General features: G+C 37.5%; 1 protein-coding gene and 1 pseudogene across 2 annotated transcripts in view; both read right to left on the bottom strand.

Annotated features, from left to right (window-relative positions):
- The window catches only part of Mrtfa (myocardin related transcription factor A), a 92,904-nt gene that overhangs the window by 37,653 nt on the left and 36,821 nt on the right, over window positions 1-18,430 (bottom strand). The window lies entirely within an intron of this gene.
- On the bottom strand, window positions 3,494-4,679 carry LOC104855114 (annotated as a pseudogene).

The raw sequence follows: 18,430 nt of genomic DNA, 5'->3' as shown, positions 1-18,430 counted from the left end.
AAAGAAAGAATAGACGTCTAAAATTCTGCCCTGTGTCACATAACTCAAAAGTGCTGAACTCCCACTGACACTTGGGTATCTGTAACTCCAAAAAGCGAGCAGTTTATAGTGTGCAACATGTCTTTGTAAGAAAAGGAAACAGAAGACCCAGCAGGATGAAGGAGAAAGGGGATACAAGGTTAACTATTCATCATAAATCCCAGTGTAAGACAGACCACTCGAGCTGGGGATTTAGCTCAGTGGTGCTGCCACCTGCCTCACAAGCACAAGGTCCCAAATTCAATCCCCAGTAGCAAAAAAACAAAACAAAACAAAACAAAAAAACCCACCCACTCAAAAATTATTACATTTCACAAATTAATTTTATTTCAGAGCATAGGGGAAAACAAGGCAATTCAACAAACCTGAATTTTGCAAAGCAACAAATAATTAATGAAAGCAGGGGCTATTACCTAAGAATAATTTTGAACTATTAATCATTAATCCTTCTAAGTAAACCATACAGTTAGGGTTTTCAGGCCTATTATGTAAACTTCCTGAGTAAAAAATTTCTGGCTTTACAAAAACCAAGAGAATCTGTGAAAGATAACACACTTGTTTTTTAATCAATTTCTAACTCAAGTTTTTCAAGGAGAGCATAGTAAACTAAACATCCATTCAGATACACACACAGCTCTAGTTCAAAGAGGACTTTATCTAATAATCCTTTTCTATTTTTAAAACTGAAGGAAATTAAAGTTTGGTTATCTGAAAATTCCATCTTGTGTCTCCCACAATTTAATTCTCAACTCTGCTTATCTAAAATCTAAGTTTCCCATTAAAATAGAGAGGCCAGGAATTTAGCTCAGTGGTTCCATCGCCTGCCTTGCAAGCACAATGATCCGAGTTTGATCCCCGGTACCAAAAAACAACAACAACAACAACAAAAAAAAACAGAATTGACTCTGCCTTAGTATTGTCTTGAATACTGCTTCAACCTGACTGCAGGTATGTACTGCATTCCATAACCATCTGCAGCTAACTCTTAACAATGTTTATAAGGAAGGGGAAAAGACAAAAGCAGTAAACTCAATTATGGCTGTCAATCTATAAAGTTTAGGAATTAAGATAAATTTTATATATTTTAGACAGTGCAAGTCCAGGAAATGGAAGGAGTAAGACTTTGATATAATCTACTTCACTGTACATCACTGGATTACCTCACCATATTCCAGGTCAATAAAAAACTAAACAAAAATACCTACTTGTGCACAAGCTTGAGTCTTCACGCCTTCACTGAACTCCACAAATTTGTATAACATATGTTTCTAAATAGGTTTGTGTGAGAAGCCTATAAACAAATGTCTTTAAAGCTGATGGATGGTACATCAACTGAGTTGCCTGCCAGAAAAGAAGAAAAAAAGAAACAAAAACACCAAGTGGGAAACCCTAAGCTAGCTGTGTGAACCTACGGTATGCTGCTGTTGGTATCACTGAAAGCTCTAAAAGGCTCACCATCATCGCCCTAGGGAATTTTCCTTCCCCATGAAAATTATCAAGGTTTTCTCCTGCCCTGAACATTTTTCCCCCCTTTCTAGCCTTTAGGCAGCAGCCCCAGAATAATTAAGCAAATCCAATTTAATTCAGCAATGGACACCACCTACCTCTAGCTTCAAACTAGAAAATGTGTTTTATTAGAAAGATCAGAGAAAGGACAGTTGGGTTTCAACCTCGTAAGAAGTTCAACACAGTGACAATAGATTATTCATCTTTTTTTAACAACAAAAAAAGTTATCAAATTACAAATCTTAAAATGAATCACTTAATTTAAAAGTGGGAGTATTTTATTATTCTTAAACCCATTCTCTCAAAAATTCTACCTTATTTTTGAAATGATAAAGCAAATGGTTCAACTACAAACAGAGCAGAAGTGGACTGGTACCCATGGGCCAATCCTTATTATGGACATTTAAATGTTACTTTCTGTATTACAACACAATGACTTTCAGTTAAGAAACAGGAAGAGGAGAACAAAGGAGAGTGCAAAGCGTGTACAGAGGTCTTTCTGCAGGTCCAGCATGATAAATTGTAGACTTTGTACTAGTGGCCTTTAGGATGTGCTACTGCAACTATGCCCAGGAACCTATGTGAAAACCATTTTTTCTTACTCCTAACAGAACAAATGGTATATAAACAAAAAGTAAAACTTAATTGTAAGATCTGTACTCTAAGACTACTTGCTATAGCCCACATTTCCAATTGGTTCACAATCTTATCAAACAACAGAAAAGGCCAGTAAGACTCAGGACAAAAATATCTTCTACCAATCTCCGTATGAAAAGACCCCAGCTTTAATGATTTATATAATTTTATGCTTGATTTATGCTTGATTAGTATGGATTTCAAATCAAAATCAAGCCATGAACTGTTTACAATAATGACACTATACCAATATGCTAACAATCTCTTCCTAGTATGTCTTCCTATGAAGGAAAAAAATGTATCAACTTCTGTTCTTTGCCTGTGAAAGCATTTATGAAAGCCTACTACAACCCCCAACAGGGATTGAACTCAGGACCTTGCATTTGCAAGGCAGGCGTGTCACCACTGAGCTAAATCCCCGGCCCTACTACACTATTAACAGTGTTCTTCTGAAAAACTAAAATATACTACAAACTCAAATAGGTAAATAAACAATAAAACCAGACTGATTTCATCATATTTCTAAAAATAAACTCTATTAAGAACAAGTAATATACATATACAAGAAATGATGAGCATGGGTTGCAGGTGCAAAATAATATCTAATTATTGCAGGCTTGTGAATATAATAATAAAATCAAATTCAGAAGCTATTTCAAATATGAATTTAGATAAGCTGGACAAGTATTACTTGAATATATACCATATTTGATAAACCAAAAATTATATTACCTTTTTTCTGCCTCTAATATTTCTGTACTCTAATATTTGTATATGTGCTGCCAAAGTGAGCACGTGTACTCTAATATTTGTAAGTGCAATTCTTTTTACATGCCAATATGAAAAAAAGTACTTTCTATTTAGGTATTAACAAAGAACAATTTCTACTATGTATTTTTCAGACTATAAAAAGTTAAGAACATGGGCCGGGGATTTGGCTCAGTGGTTCCACCGCCTGCTTCACAAGCACAAGGGCCCAAATTCAATCTCCAGTATCAAAAAAAAAAAGAAAGTTAAGAACACTTTAATTAGAAAAAATAAATTGACAAAAGTTTAACTGCTAAAAGATTAGTATCAATTTACTTATAAAAATGAAAAAGAAAGTATTAAAACAGCTATCATACAATTACTGTATTGTTTCCCTACTAATCTGAAACTACAGACAGCATTTGAGGAAGGGATGTTAGATCAAAAAACAAAAACTAGGCCCTGGAATTTAGCTCAGTGGTTCTGCTGCCTGCCTAGCAAGCGCAAGGACTGGAGTTTGATCCTCAGTTTAAAAAAAAAAAAATCTGATTTGCAGGAAAACTAGTTGCTTGGTCTACTTTTAAAGCTAATTACAAAATCCATTTTCTTAATGGTCCAGATCCAATTCTTCCAACTCAACAGAACTTCCATCAATTTCTACATTTGTTACAGTCAACAAATGTTGTCAATGGTTCTTCAGCAGTACGTAAGTACCTGTAAGTGCAATTCTTTTTACATTTGCCACATGTGAATAAGTCAGTCTGGGCTCCTCCTGACTTGGCCATCTGATGGTCTCTGATGGCTTCTTTGGTCAAGTTTTTCTGCATCTCTCTGAGCTCATCACTAGCCATTTCCTCTGCTATCATTCTAGCAAATAAGAGGAATATTCCCACATAATACATTTTTCTTTAAATTTGGATTCTTTGCATTTTTAAGATTTGATATTCTACTTTGAACTCTATTTTTATATTTCATTTCTGTATTTCTTATTTCTTGATATATAGCTTCCTAAATCTGAGATCCTAATTCTTCATCAGCTCCAACTGCAATGTAGTCATCTCCTGTTCTAAGAGCTGCAGCAAATATCTCCCTACACTTTAACCGCACAGAATCTGAAGTGCTTGGTGCTCGAGGAAAAGATGAAATGTATCTCAAGCATTTGTCTCATCCTTTCTATTGCTTACATTGCCACTGGAACTACTTTCTTCTTTTGCTTCAGTGCTATTATGTGATGTAATCACAGATTCTTTTTTCTTTTCTTCAGTCTTTGTCAGTTGATGGCCCATCTAATAACTTCTTCCAGGATTTGATGAGAGACTTTGCTAAAGATGTAACTTCTTCATCGGCACTCTGCTTAAGAATAGCATTAACTGACATTCCAATTCTTGTGGACAGTAATAATTCCAGAGTCATAGGAATATTCTCAAGCTCTTTCAGCAAATCCAATGCTCCAGCGCATTCTTCTTTGGCACCACCTTGTTCATTTTTTCGGCAATGCGAACCACCTCATCTTCCAGGGCTCCGGCAGGTCTTCCCTGCACCCAGACCGTTGGGGACAGAAAGGAATCGAAGCTGAGGCAGAGGCCACAGTAAGAGATGAGCCTCGGTGCCCTGAGAGCTCCACCAAAAACAGTCCGGGGGCCGTCCTCATACACCAGGCCTGCGCCAGCACCAGCAGCAAAGGCTTTTTTGCCTTTGTAGCAATGAGTTATATCTATTTTACTGATTAATTTTATATGCCTAAAAATCATTTAGCAACACCCAAATGGTAAAAATATAACCACTCAGAATCAGAGGCTATTCTGAACACTTACGAGTTTCATTCTTAGGATGTACAATTAAAAGTAGGTGAAGGGAAGCCGGGCGTGGTGGCGCATGACTGCAATCCCAGCACTTGGGAGGCTGAGGCAGGAAGATCGCTGTGAGTTCGAGACCAGCCTGGGCTATACAGAGAGTTCTAGGTCAGTCTCAACTACAAAGTGAGACCCTGTCTCAAAAAAAAGTAGGTGAAGGGTGGCCCCAGAAGAGGGTATTATCCCAATTCTGCTGCCTATGTTATCTTCTAGCATCACCACTAGTGGGGAGGTGGGGACAGTGTTGCCTATTCATTCACCTAACAATAATTTACTGAACAACCTATGATTTCTATTCATACAAAGCTATCAGTCCAGTGAGGAAACAGACATCAGTGACAGCAAACAAATATGTACAAGTTGTGATAAATGTTTTAAAGGAGCAAATAAACTATGAAAGAGATCAGACACTATAATCCACAATATTACTTCCTTCAGTGTTCTATGATAACTAACTCTTCCCATTTATACTGTACTATAATACAAACAATTGTTTAAGGTACTAAAGCTCTTTGAAAAATAAGAGACTTGAGGGATAGTCTCAAGAAGAGTAAGTTAAAGCACATGAACTCATTTATTCCCATTACTGCATTTTTATTTGTGTAGTTGCTATGGTTCCTGAAGCAGTTAGTCTATTTTTCTTTGCCTTAGATTCATGCTGTACTCAATTCTTTCCTAGCTCTTTATCACAGCTTCTCTTCTTTAGCATTCATTAAAGAAATATAAGGGTCCACTATATATCAGACATTGCTTGTTGCTAGAGATGTTGTAGGGGCCAGACAGATTCAGCCCCTGCTTGAAGTGGTGTTTATAGTTTCAGGAGAACACAAACACCAAGCAGCACTAAGAAGTGCGAAGAATATTTTCAAAGATAACCAATACTACATCCTAACTAAGGAGTTAAGACCACTCCCATGATTCCATTCTGCATTTAATTATCTTATGTACTCTCATAGTTAAGGCAGAATGTTAGGGATGCATATTTGAAAAAAATACGGTTTTTACTCTCACCAAGCTTTTAGATTTAAGGAAAAAGGGGGATTCAAATCATTACAATGCATCAGAAAGGAACAAATTCCTATAATAGTCTATATTATAGACTTTTACTTAAAAAGGCATAGGTGAGTGTAACTTTGGCTAGCACACAGCTGAAAATGAGCTTGCTGTGCTCCTAAAGGTCACTGACAAATTCAAGTCTTATCTAGCCTTATATATATGCTACATATGTGTATATAAATAATGAAAAGAAATGTTAATTTCTTTAAAACAACAAAATTTAAAATAGTTAATGCATCTCTTAGGTCTTATGGCAGCAGAAAAGGCAGTATTACCCAACCAATGCTAGAAGTCAGAAAGGGAAACAAGGTATAGCCTATATCTTGAGCCCTTACTGCTAAGTGAAATAAATCAAACAGAGAAAGTTAAATATCATATGGTTTCTCTTATATGAGAAATCCAAAGTATAAATAATTTATTGAGCAAAATATAAGAAAGATGACAGGAAATGGAGAGAGACTTTGTGAAGATGGGAAAAGAATGTGGGACTGCGAGGAGATGGGAAGGAGAGAGGAAGGGAAAGTAAAAAGGGATTAATAAAGCTGTGATATGTATATAACCAATAACCCACAACGACTATATTATGTATCACACACATATACTGATAATTTTTTAAAATTCTTTCTACGTGGGATAGGACAAATGAACAGATGAACTAGTCTTAAAAATATTTTACTCTCACGATCAGCTTGTACTACAGTACAGGTTTTAAGCAGTTTCTTCCTCCTATTATTCCCAAAAAAGCAATATTCTTCTGGGTCCCCCACTTGTTGTATACTCTGCTATGGTTTGAATGTGTCCTCCAAAAGTTCAAATGTTGGAAATTTAAAACTCACAATCTCTATCTTAATGGTACAGGAGATGGGCCCTTCCAGTAGTCATTACAACTGATCATATGAGGACAAGATGCATTACTGGTTCCCTAAAAAGAGGAAGGGAGACCTGAGCTAGCACCCTAGCTCTGTCTCACCATGCGATGCAGCAACAAGGGTACCACCAGATGTTGGTGCCACACTCTTGGGCTTCCCAGATTCCAGAATTATAAGTCAGATAAATTTCTATTCTGTACAAATTACCCAGGTCCGCAGTATTTTGTCAGTGCAACAGAAAATGAGCTAAGATATTCCTACAATGTTTTCTGATAGAGCCTAGAAAAATGGAGAATGAGATGCATTCTCTTACTTGGTTCCAGTCCCTCTCCTGCTCTCTGGTTCGCAACTCCCACCCTTCCCCATGGCATCCCACTGAACTGTTTCCTTCTCCTCCTTCTCTAATCCACATTTTGGATTTTGGACTGAAGAAGCTGAACAGGTAAGTCTATGGAAACACTAAAAAATCTAAAACCTGAAAATAAAATAAAACCCGACATGCTTTTAGTCCCAAACGTTTCGAGTAAAGAGATATTCAACCTCTACATAATTTTTGTAAAGCTCTTGTAAGTTTCTCTACCCCTTTGCATGATTCATTTTCTTCCTTCAGTTTGGGAACCAGCCTGAAAGGGTAATAAGTGCAGTATACACTGAACCAAATATGCATTTCTGGCTTTTAAAATACAATAACACCGTTTAAAGGTCCATTGTATTTTATTATTAGTCCTACTGCTAACCAGAAAGGGTTCAGTGTCAGTCAACTTATTGATGATTTCTGGGGTAAAGGGCAAGTACTACATATGGGATTGGTCATTTCAATATTTTGTAAGTTCAAAGTGAATACAATACACCTACAGAATCAAGCTTTAAGTGGAGACCAATGGACATCAGAGAAAGAAATCAAAGTATGGGTTCCAGTCCTGCTCTGTTACCTCATCAAGTCACTTTAACTTCTTTAACCTCAATTTTCTTACTATAATATAATTTTGAAAATTATTCCCTGTCAACTAAAAGGGGCAAAATCCACAACATATATAGAAAGTGCTTTGTAGAGTGTAAAACTGATTATAAATGTTTTATTACAGACTTTAACATCAGATAGAATTTTCTCTAATGCAGAACTGCTAGTAACTGGGTACCACCGCTTCCAAAGAATTAACTTTATTCTGCAAAGTAAAAGGGCTTTCCTTATATCAAAAATATCCTTACTTAAAAATCATATCCCAAAGCTGTTCCTCATGAAAGGAGAATGAAAAAAAAGTGGGGTGGCGGGGGACCACACTGTTTTCCTTTGGAAGGCAATTCAGGAACATGCATTCAGTAAAGCTTGCTCTGTTCCAGATTCTAGGCACCTCCTATGTCTAAAAAGCAAGACCCAGAGAAGGATATAAGAATCAGACCATTCATTATTGAAAGTAAATGTACAGTGAGTGGTCAAAGCTTTCTAAAATTCTAAGCTTTCATACAGAAGCAATGGTTAAAGGACCCAGAAAGGTCTGTTAATCTTTTGCCAGAGAAAGCAAGAGCTGCTGAATTTCAGATCCAGAGACAGGACAACAAGGAGGAAGAGGAGGTGAGAAAAAGACTGTCTCTGGAATCCTACTGATTCACTATCTAAAAATCATCGCTAAATCAATGTAGTATGATGGACTGGATCTTGGAACAGAAAACAACATGGGTGGGGAAATGGATGAAATTTAAAGAAATTTTGGAGTTTACTAATAGTAATTGCCAATGTTAATCTCTTAGTTTTGACAAATGTACTATAGTTATGTAAGATGCTAACATTAGGGACAAATGGGTGAAGGATATATGGGGATTCTGCACTATCTGTGTAAGTCTAAACATTTATTGTATAAATTAAGTTTTGACTGTTACTTCAGAAAGCTTATGAATCAATTACTTAATCATATTAAAGGTCAAGATTTTTTCAAATTGAAATGCTGCCATCTCTTGGACAGAAAGAAATTACTGATTAATTCCATAAATGATTAAGTATGAAGAACAAATAACAATGGGCCTTTTAAAACATTCAAATTATAGTGCTCTGTGGCATAAACAAATACACCTAACAATAATGTAATGTTGTAAACACAACATTATAGAAGAATTGCTAATATTATTTTTTTTAAAATCACATCCCATGCTGGAGATTTAGCTCAGTGATTCTGCCACCTGTCTTGCAAGCACATGGTCCCAAGTTCAATCCTCAGTACCCCCCCATTACATCCCAAAACTATAACAAATGAGATTTCAAATTTGACTTTAATTTATATGCTCAATCATTAAAGCATTTCATAAGCCCATAAATTTCTCTTACATCTCTGCATATAGTGTATGAGCATGAGTTAAATTCATTTTTAAAATAATCATTTTAGAAATCAGAACTAATACCACAAATGATAAGTATGTTCTATTTAACTGACACCATCAGAAATAAAAGGCAGAGCTCTAGAGGAAGTACCTGGTAAACCCTGGCTACTTATTCATTCAGCCTAGCAACTTTTAAAGGACAAACTTAAGAAAACCTAACATAAGCTATTAAAACATACAAACTAAAGGTCTTTGTATTGTGTAATATTTCTGAAAGGGTTAAAAACATATGTCATTTTAATTCTTACAACAAAACTTTGTGGCAAATGCTATTATAATTTTATAGACAAAAAACTTGATTTGGAGAGATTAAGCAACTTGCCCAGGTCACAAAGTAAAAGAAACTGGAACTCAGCTCCATGTGAATTTAGAGGTGGAATCCTTATGCACTGTAATATGTTCTGCCCATCACCCTTCATAAGACACATCAATGATTTATGCTATAAAACAAGTCATATTGATATGACATGGCTGGAAAAAAATCTATATACTAAGAGGAAAATCTAGGAAATTGCAGTGAATCATATGTAACATATACAGTATATATCAGAACTGCAGAATCTGAAAAGGCTGCTTTATTCAAATTCCAAAGGAAGCCAGGCATAGTGGCACACTCCTGTAATCCCAGCACTCGGGAGGCTGAGGCAGGAGGATCACTGTGAGTTCGAGACCAGCCTGGGCTACACAGTGAGTGCCAGATCAGTCTCAACTACATAGTGAGACCCTGTCTCAAAAAACCAAAAACAAAAAACGAATCAAATTCCAAAGGAAACAAACAGGACAGTAGTATCCACATCTAAAGGGCATGCAAAGGGGTGCCTTCCAGAGACAGGAAGCCTAAAGGATGCAAAGAACTTTACAAGCTTACTTTCCATTTAGCTTTCAATGTAGGGGCATTTATTCCCCCCACCCTAAGGTACCAAGGATCAAATTCAGGACGTCGCACTTTTGAGGTAGGCAGGATGACACTGAGCTAAATCCCTGCCCCAGGAGCATCTACTCTTCAAGGCAAGAAGCACTGGCTTCCCAATACAACTTGCTTCCTGTATTGTGCCACAAGTTTTTCTCTGGCACTAAAGAGGTTCTCAGTTGTTTGGTTCATTCCTTCCTTCATTCATTCATTCACTGAACTAATTAATATGTATCTGGAAATCTATTATATACACCGGGCACTAGTAACATGAACCTGCCCTTGCAAAGAATATGTTAGGAGTCAGAGACAAGAAATATATATGTAAGTTGTACTTTATCGAAGAAAAACACTCAGAGAACTGAGAGTAACTGAAGGTGGTGGTAATTTTAGGTAGGGTATACAGAGGTCCTTCTGAAGAGAAAATAACTCATACACAGAAACCTAAATATGATAACTGAAAAAGATCAGTAGAAAGAGTATTCCACAGAGCAGAAATAGCAAGTGCAAAGGCACTGAGAAAAGTCATTTTGGAAGAAATCTAGCACCTGAGAAATGAAGAATCTAGTATGTTGAACTCCTACACCAACTAGTCAGTGGGTTAGATGTACTACTCCAGAGCTATTTGAGGTTATGTGTTATCTTGATTTCATAGATAAAGTAACAGAGATTCAATGACTGGTGGCAGAGCCAGTGAGAGGCAGTGCCAGAATTCAAACACATGCTGGCCTGACGCTGAAGTCTGTGTTCTATTATACAATACACTTAATGTCACAGCCACAGCAAAAATATTAATAGTGCTATATACATAGGCAAGTAAATTAAACTCTTTCCCACATTGTCAAATCTGTACCATTTCAGTTTGGGTAGCTGGCTCATCTCCCAGAGCTTCTTCACTAACTACAGTAGACATATCTCAACTGCTAGCTACATCACTGTCATCAAAGGCCCTTTTCTGAGGTTCTAAGGCAATATTCAAACAACTCCACCACAGGAGCCAGGCACAGTGGCCACCCAGGAGGCCATGGCAGCAGGACTGCTTGAGCCCAGGAGGTTAAAGCCAACATGGGCCACAGAATAAGATCTGTCTCTTAGAACAAAACCAAACTCTACTGCTTAAGATCTGAGCACTGTAAACACTTACACCAGATGCCTAAATGGTACAGATATAAACTGGAAATGAGCTTTGTTTAGCACAGTTATAAAGTACCATCTGAAAAATCCCTGCCAGAGTTAAAGGCAACAGGAATAGCACTTTCCCTGCGGCACTGATTCTACATGTTTACCCTGAAAACATGGGGAGTCTGGAGTCCTGACAGCTAACCTATGGGATAATGGGCTCACGTCTGCACCCACTTTGCTAAGGGCAAGTGACAGGTGAGCAAATTCAAAATTTGGAACAGGATAGCACACACCAAGCCAGAAGAGACAAAAAGTTACTTAAGACTGATAATTAGTGCACTTCTGCTATCTATATCTTTATAATACAGACTTGAAAAATATATAGCACAGTAGAATCATTATGACAAAGCATGAAGTAGGCTTGCACCTCATAAAATTATATGGCAAGTTAGCATTTTCTAATAAAGTATTTAAAGTTCTCTTGATTTTATCCTATTTCATTTGACATTTTAAAAATTAACTTTCAGTGTTTTCAGTGATTAACAGTATTTTGGGCTGAGTGCAGTGGTACATCTGTAATCTCAGCAAGTGTAAGGGGTTGAAGCAGGAGGATCACAGTTTAGCAAGACCCTGTCTCAAAATAAGAAATAAAAGAATTCCACCACCATCTCGCAAGCACCAAGGTCCTGAGTTTGATCCCCAGTACAAAAAATAAAAAATAAAAAGAGTTGAGGATGTAGCCCAGTGCAAAAGTCCTAGGTTCAATCCTCAGTACACAAGAAAAAAATTAGCAACAAGGGCCAGGGATTTAGCTCAATGGTGCTGCCACCTGCCTTGCAAGTGCAAGGTCCTGAGTTCCATTCCAGGTAAAAAATATAATAATAATAATAATAACAACCACCACCACCACCACCACCACCACCACCACCACCACCCACGCTTTCTAAGGGAAGGGTTAGAGAACAGAATAGAGATGAGAAAGTAGAAATTCAGGCATATGATTTATATGTATGTATAGATACACACAAAATCTGAAAGTTCTTTAAATATATGTATAAAGTTCTTTATGCATATTCAAAGAAAAGGTTAATTTCTCATCATTAAATCCTAGGTGATAAAAAATTTCAGGTACCAGAGGACTTGGGTATAGTATAGTGGTAGAGAACATGCCTAGCATGCACAAGGCTGTGGGTTTGATCTCTAGTGTACACACACACACACACACACACACACACACAAATAAAAAATTAGCTATTTGATTGTTTTGTTTGTTCTTTTGTTGTTTGAGACAGGGTCTCACTATGTAGTTGAGTAGTTGAGACTGACCTGGAACTCACTATGTAGCTCAGGCTGGTCTTGAACTCACAATGATCCTCCTGAGTTCTGGGATCACAGGCGTGTGCTACTACACCTGGCTGCTATTTGATTTTTTTTAAATTAATGATTTAAAGTAAATTTTAGTAAAGGCTGTAGCAAAAATTTTGTTCTGTAGAAAAAAAAAGTCCATAAAATTAAGTTTCATATAGTGTATGAGAGTAAAGCTGTAAGACTAGTGGCTGAAACTGCAGGATTTCCCCATTTCCCACACCCAGGATTAGTAAACGTATGTGTAACTGCAGGGAAGTTCACACTGTTATAATTACTGCAATTTTGTATTTCCTGAAGTTTGTGTGGTCAATTTTGCAAATAAACATTTCATTTCTGCAGGGTTTGCACACATTTTATGAAATAAACTTGCATTTAGGTTAAAGGAGAACTGAAATCAATGCCTTTTCTGGTCACTTCGAATGATTTCTTATCCTTTCCATCACAGATTCTTTTTTTGTATTTGGTTCCTGCAACACACACCATGCGTGGAGAGGACAAGAGCTAATAGCAGAATACAAAGCTATCAAATAATTACCCATTTATCACACATGATAATTTTTAGCATAATTTTGAATAATGTAGAGAAGTTATACCTATCAGCAGAATGTAATTTTTAAAACTTTGATTTGTTTGGCACATCATATATGAATAATTACTTAATCATCACCTTAAATTTTTAATCCTGCCTTAATGGCTAAAGGGGAAGTGGAAAGGGAATAAGGGAAAAGAAAAAATGTGAAAAGGGGAAAAAAATGGAAACAAAGTCTTTGTAAATAGGGAAAGGTGAAGGGGGTGAAGGGAGGGCAGGGGTATGGGGAAAAAATAAGAACCAAGACCTGTCATGTAAAGGTACAAGATCCCAATGATAAATGTAACTGTATTGTTTGCTTTAAATGTACCAATAAACTTAATGGGGTAAAAAGCATTTTTATTCTTTCTTTATGGTGAGTACATTCAAATTTTTCTAACTATTTGGGAATATCCAATGTATTATTGTTAGTTATATTTATCCAAAATGCTTATTTTTAAAACGTCCCTGACAGGAGCTTGTACTTTCCTTCTTTATTTTCAATTATCCAGGTATTAACATTCTCTCTCTAAGAAGCCTTACCCTAGTGGTTTCAGAAAAATGAATCAGACTTGTTTGACACACTGTGTAATCCACCTCAAACCAGACACCTTCCTTTAGCTCTTTTGCTCCTCCTGGGCAAAATAGCCAGAAATACAGGAACAGCTGGAGATCATTAAACCGACATAAATAGCTTAGGAGACTCCAAAGTGTGTGAGTGGGGGAAGGAAAGGCTGGGTATCAGATTAAAAAAACTGAAAGGGCAACAGGAATGAGTGTGTAGGGGTGAAGACTAAGGAGTGCACTGCACCTAAATTTCCTTTACACAGCCAACGGAGTGCACCAAGCTAATGAAGAGCCAGGGGACTGCAGCCTAACGTGTCTAGCCCCCCACCTCTTCTTGGATGAAAGGCTTATTCAAGCCTAAGCATGTGAATCTGAATGAAGACAGGCTGGGGTGGGAGAAGAGAAGAGCTGTGGAACTTCAAAGGCTAACACACACCAGGTCATCCTAGTCTGGAGGAAACAAGGAGTTAGTACCAGGGATGTACTGACAATAAAAAACCCAGATCCATTATTGGGTTGGAGTAAGGGTTGTGAGAATGTATGCCAACCCCTAAGTGGACCCAGAGACAGCCCAGGCCCAGGGCACCCATTCAGTAGGGAGGACCAAATGCTACATGAAATGCAGGCACCAAGACTATTCTTGGCCAGGTCACAGCCACACCTCCCCCGTGCTAGCAAATCTGGCAGGCCTCGGAAGGTCGGTACAGGAATGTGCCATCTGCCTGGCCAACTGCCCGAGTATGTTCAGCACATACCTGAATGCCCTGGAGAAGCTGTATTCAGATCACCCCAAAAGAGCGGGCATGTATATCCTGATCTATGCCTTTAAATCTAATTAGTCCCTGGAAGCCTGGGGTACCTTCTACATCCTCACACTTGCTAGGCTGTCTATTCAGCATTATCAAGGTCTCTCCCACTAATCCTACAGGACAGAGGGTTCCCCACCTGACCAGGAAATGATTCGATTCAGATATCATGACTGCAATTCTCTTTGGCAAGAGTTTTGCAACCGTGAGATTGCATGAACTTCACTTGAACATTTTATTCAATCAAGCTAGTGATTTACTGGAGAAGGCTGCAGGCTGATGATGGTCTCCACAAAAGGTAACCACTACACTGCCCTCTTCTAGAATTGCTCATCTCTTTTCCAACCACAAATCTGTCAGGGAACATGTCCATGTCTATTTCTAAACTACCCCAGTTTTGTCTAAATAACTATACTTGAACTTGGTTTCCTATGAGCCCAATTACCTCATAATAACTGGCTCATGTTGAATATTTGAAGGCAGAGAGCAAATAAAAATTAAGCCATTAGATCAGAAATTAAAGAGTTTAGACTTATAAAGTGGACCCTTGACTTACAAACTCCATTCACAAAGGCTGGTTGTAACTAAACTTGGTCAACTGAAGGCTCAGGATTCTCTCTACACATCCTTTAATATGTCTCTCTCCTGTATACAGGCAGATCTCAGTACCCTCAGAGAGACACTGGCCCAGGATTTCTCAATTAAACCCACACAGGAAAGGATGCTGCAGTGTTCCTTCCAGTATTATTTAAGGGTTAAATCTGTATCTGAGACCATCTGAAAGCATAAGCATTTTAGCATCTGGGTTATAAGTGAAAGTTACAGTAAGACTGTAAGTTAAACCTAAAATTCTGGTCATAACCCAAGTTGTTCAAGTGTCAGGCCGGTCATAATTCAGGGTCCATTGTATATTGTACACAGTTCATTTTAAGGTTGAGTAACAAAGGATACATGTTAACCAAATTATTGTGACTATAATCACTTCTCTGAGTATGCAGCCTAAGTGGGTATAACTGTACCAACTGTACCACTGGATCTCTCATCAACCTTTAACAGAGCATAATCTTTACCTAAATTTTAAAAATTAATGTCACAAATACTTACAACTAATCATTTCTGGTATTCATGCCTTGGTACCAAGACAGAAACTGAGTAGGAAAATTATTTTGTATTTATATAATATTTTACAAAGTTACTTCCACACACATGACCTCATTTGACCCTGTTAGGACGCAGACATCCCCATGGTACAAGGTGGGAAACTAGTTTGCTAAACATAAAGCAAGTTGGCCAAGTTCATCATCGGCAGGATCAAACCAAGAACATCAGTGTTTGCCTACTTCTCAGTGTTAAGACACTAGTCCCCCCCCAAAAAAAAGCCTCTGCCTTCAAGAAATTAATCTCTGACACCTAATGCTTCACAAATTCTTTTCAGATCTAACAATAAGAACCTCTTCAGGCCAGGGATTTAGCTCAGTGGTTCTGCCACCTGCTTTGCAAGCACATGGAGCCAAGTTCAATCCCCGGTACCTAAAACAAAAGAACCTCATCATCTCCTGGTCCAACATCACATTCTGAATCATATTGAAGATAATTACTCAAAAATCTGTCACTTTGGGACAAACACATTTTGCTATGGACATCAGACTGCCCTCTAGTGCCAGGAGCACAGTAGTCACGAACAATCCCAGCCAACTACTGTAATAGTCAATGTATGTGACCCACCCCTCTTATATGAAAAGACTTTGCTAGGAGCTGAGTGCTGTGGTGCACATTCCTGTAATCCCTTCTACTTGGGAAACTGAGGTAGAAAGACCTCAATTATAAAGCCAAGTTAGGCAACTTAGACTCTGGCTCAGAACAAAAATTTTAAAATAAGCTGCCATGGTCATGCAAACCTGTAATGCTAGCACTCTGGGAGGTGGGGCAGGAGGGTCACAAGTTTGAGCCCACCCTAGGCAACTTGGAGACTTAGCAAGAGAGACCTTGTCTCAAAAATAAAAAAGACTAGAGACATAGCTCAGCACTAAGGCCCTATTTCAATCTGCAGCAGTGTGTGTACGCACACACAGACAGGTGCAAGGCCTTGGATTCAAACCCCAGCACTGGAACAGGAGATGACTTTGCTACATGTTTTGGAGGGAAAGAGAGGAGAGGTTGAATCTAATTTGCAAACACATAAGCAGAACATATAAAAACTACATAAGCCCTGCAAGGAATTTTTAAATATAATGCAGAAGGATAAGAAAGGTAAAACGGGGACAAGAATGTAAGAATGTAGCTCAGGGGCACTGTTTGATGAAGGGGGGGTGTAAAACAAATCACTGTAATCAGAGTGTTCTAAGTACTTTTTTAAAAGTTTACAGATAATAAATTAGAAAAACACAAAAGGATTAGGTAAGCTTTGTGGGGCAGCAGTATAGGAGCACTTTGAAGCACTTCATAAAGTAGAGATAAACAGCAAGAGCCAAGGCCTGAGGTGGGAAATACTAGAAGGTTAAGACCATAGCCAACCATCTCCAATTTAGATGGAGCATTAAGATGGTAAAGAGAAGTAACAGAAGGAAGGCTGGCTAAGTTCACACTGTGAAGGATTTAGAACTATGCTATCCAATACGGCAGTCACGAGCTACATTAAAATCAAATAAAATTTAAAATTCCATTTCCTAGTTATGTTAGCCACATTTTAAGCCTCAATATGTACATCTGGCTAGTGGCTACCATGCAGGACAGAAAGACACAGTCCTGAGCAGAGCTGCAACAGAACATGCATCATTCCTGGTTTAATGGCCAAGTTCCATTCCAGTGAGTAGGTCATCAAATGAATTTGCTGATAAATGAGAAATTGTATATAGTATGTACAATACTCAGAACAAGGAAATGGCCAAAGGAAACTCCGACTTTGCTTTTATTTGCATATAACTCTTATATGCAGTACTGTAATGTTTGATAGAACATAAAACTACACAGTACGATCAGCAAAAATTATAGCGCTGTATAAACAAGGTGTACCATACAAAAAAAAGACACTGAGAACCTATAAACAAGATGTACTGAACTGCACAAAAAAAAATGGGTTAAGTCCAGAAAGTCATTAAACAGGTAGGATATGAAACAAGAAATATCTGTATTACAAAACACAAAACATCAATCTCTCAAGACTGCTCACTCCTCTTTAAAAGGGCAGATCTTAGCCATGACAAAGTTCATTAACAAAGAAAATTTAAAAATAAAAATTTGAAAGAAAAAAATTATTATTAGGAATGTATCTACAATAATAAAATACAAGATTAGTAAGTTTCTGGGTATCTGGGGGCACTTCAGGGAAGAACCATCTCTGGCCCTCAAACACCTGCTTTAGTCCCTAAGTAATAACAGGCATCCTTTATACATTTACCCTTTAATGGACAATCTATTTCTTTTGTGCAGCTTATAAAATGATAGTGGTTTTAAAACTTTAGTTATTTACTAGCCAGGCATGGTGGTGCACAGTACTTGAGATGCTGAGGCAGGAGGATTGCCGTGAGTTCAGGGCCATCCTGGGCTACACACTGAATTTAAGGCCAGCCTGAACAAAGAGAGACGCTGTCTCAAAATAACAATTTTCTCTATTTATTTATAGGATATGTAGTTTGAGCCCTCTCAAAAGTCAATTAATGTACAAAATTCTAAAAACAAAGTTCTAATCACATTATAAAAATGCATAGTTGATTTCTTAGGATAATTATCTAAAATTATCTTCTGCTCCTCCTCATGACAAGAAATCTGCAATTTTATTTCCTATAGGTTTCTGCTTTTAATACAAAAATATATTTCTTATGAACAGATTGGGAAAGTGAAATATTATAACTCTCTAGATTATAAAAAGTAAAAGACTTCAGTGCAGAGCTGCACTATTCTCTCTGCCTTTCTAATCATTTTCCTCTAATGCTGCCAGTGTTTCTTTCACATTCATTCAAAACACTTCTAGATAGTTAAGGAAAAGCAGCTGTCTCTCAGTCAGTTGTTAA

Source organism: Fukomys damarensis, unplaced genomic scaffold (genome assembly GCF_012274545.1).
Source record: "Fukomys damarensis isolate Sample0158 unplaced genomic scaffold, DMR_v1.0_HiC HiC_scaffold_19, whole genome shotgun sequence".
Lineage (NCBI taxonomy): Eukaryota > Metazoa > Chordata > Mammalia > Rodentia > Bathyergidae > Fukomys > Fukomys damarensis.
Note: the sequence above shows the minus strand (reverse complement) of the source record. Positions and strands in the feature narration are given on the sequence as shown.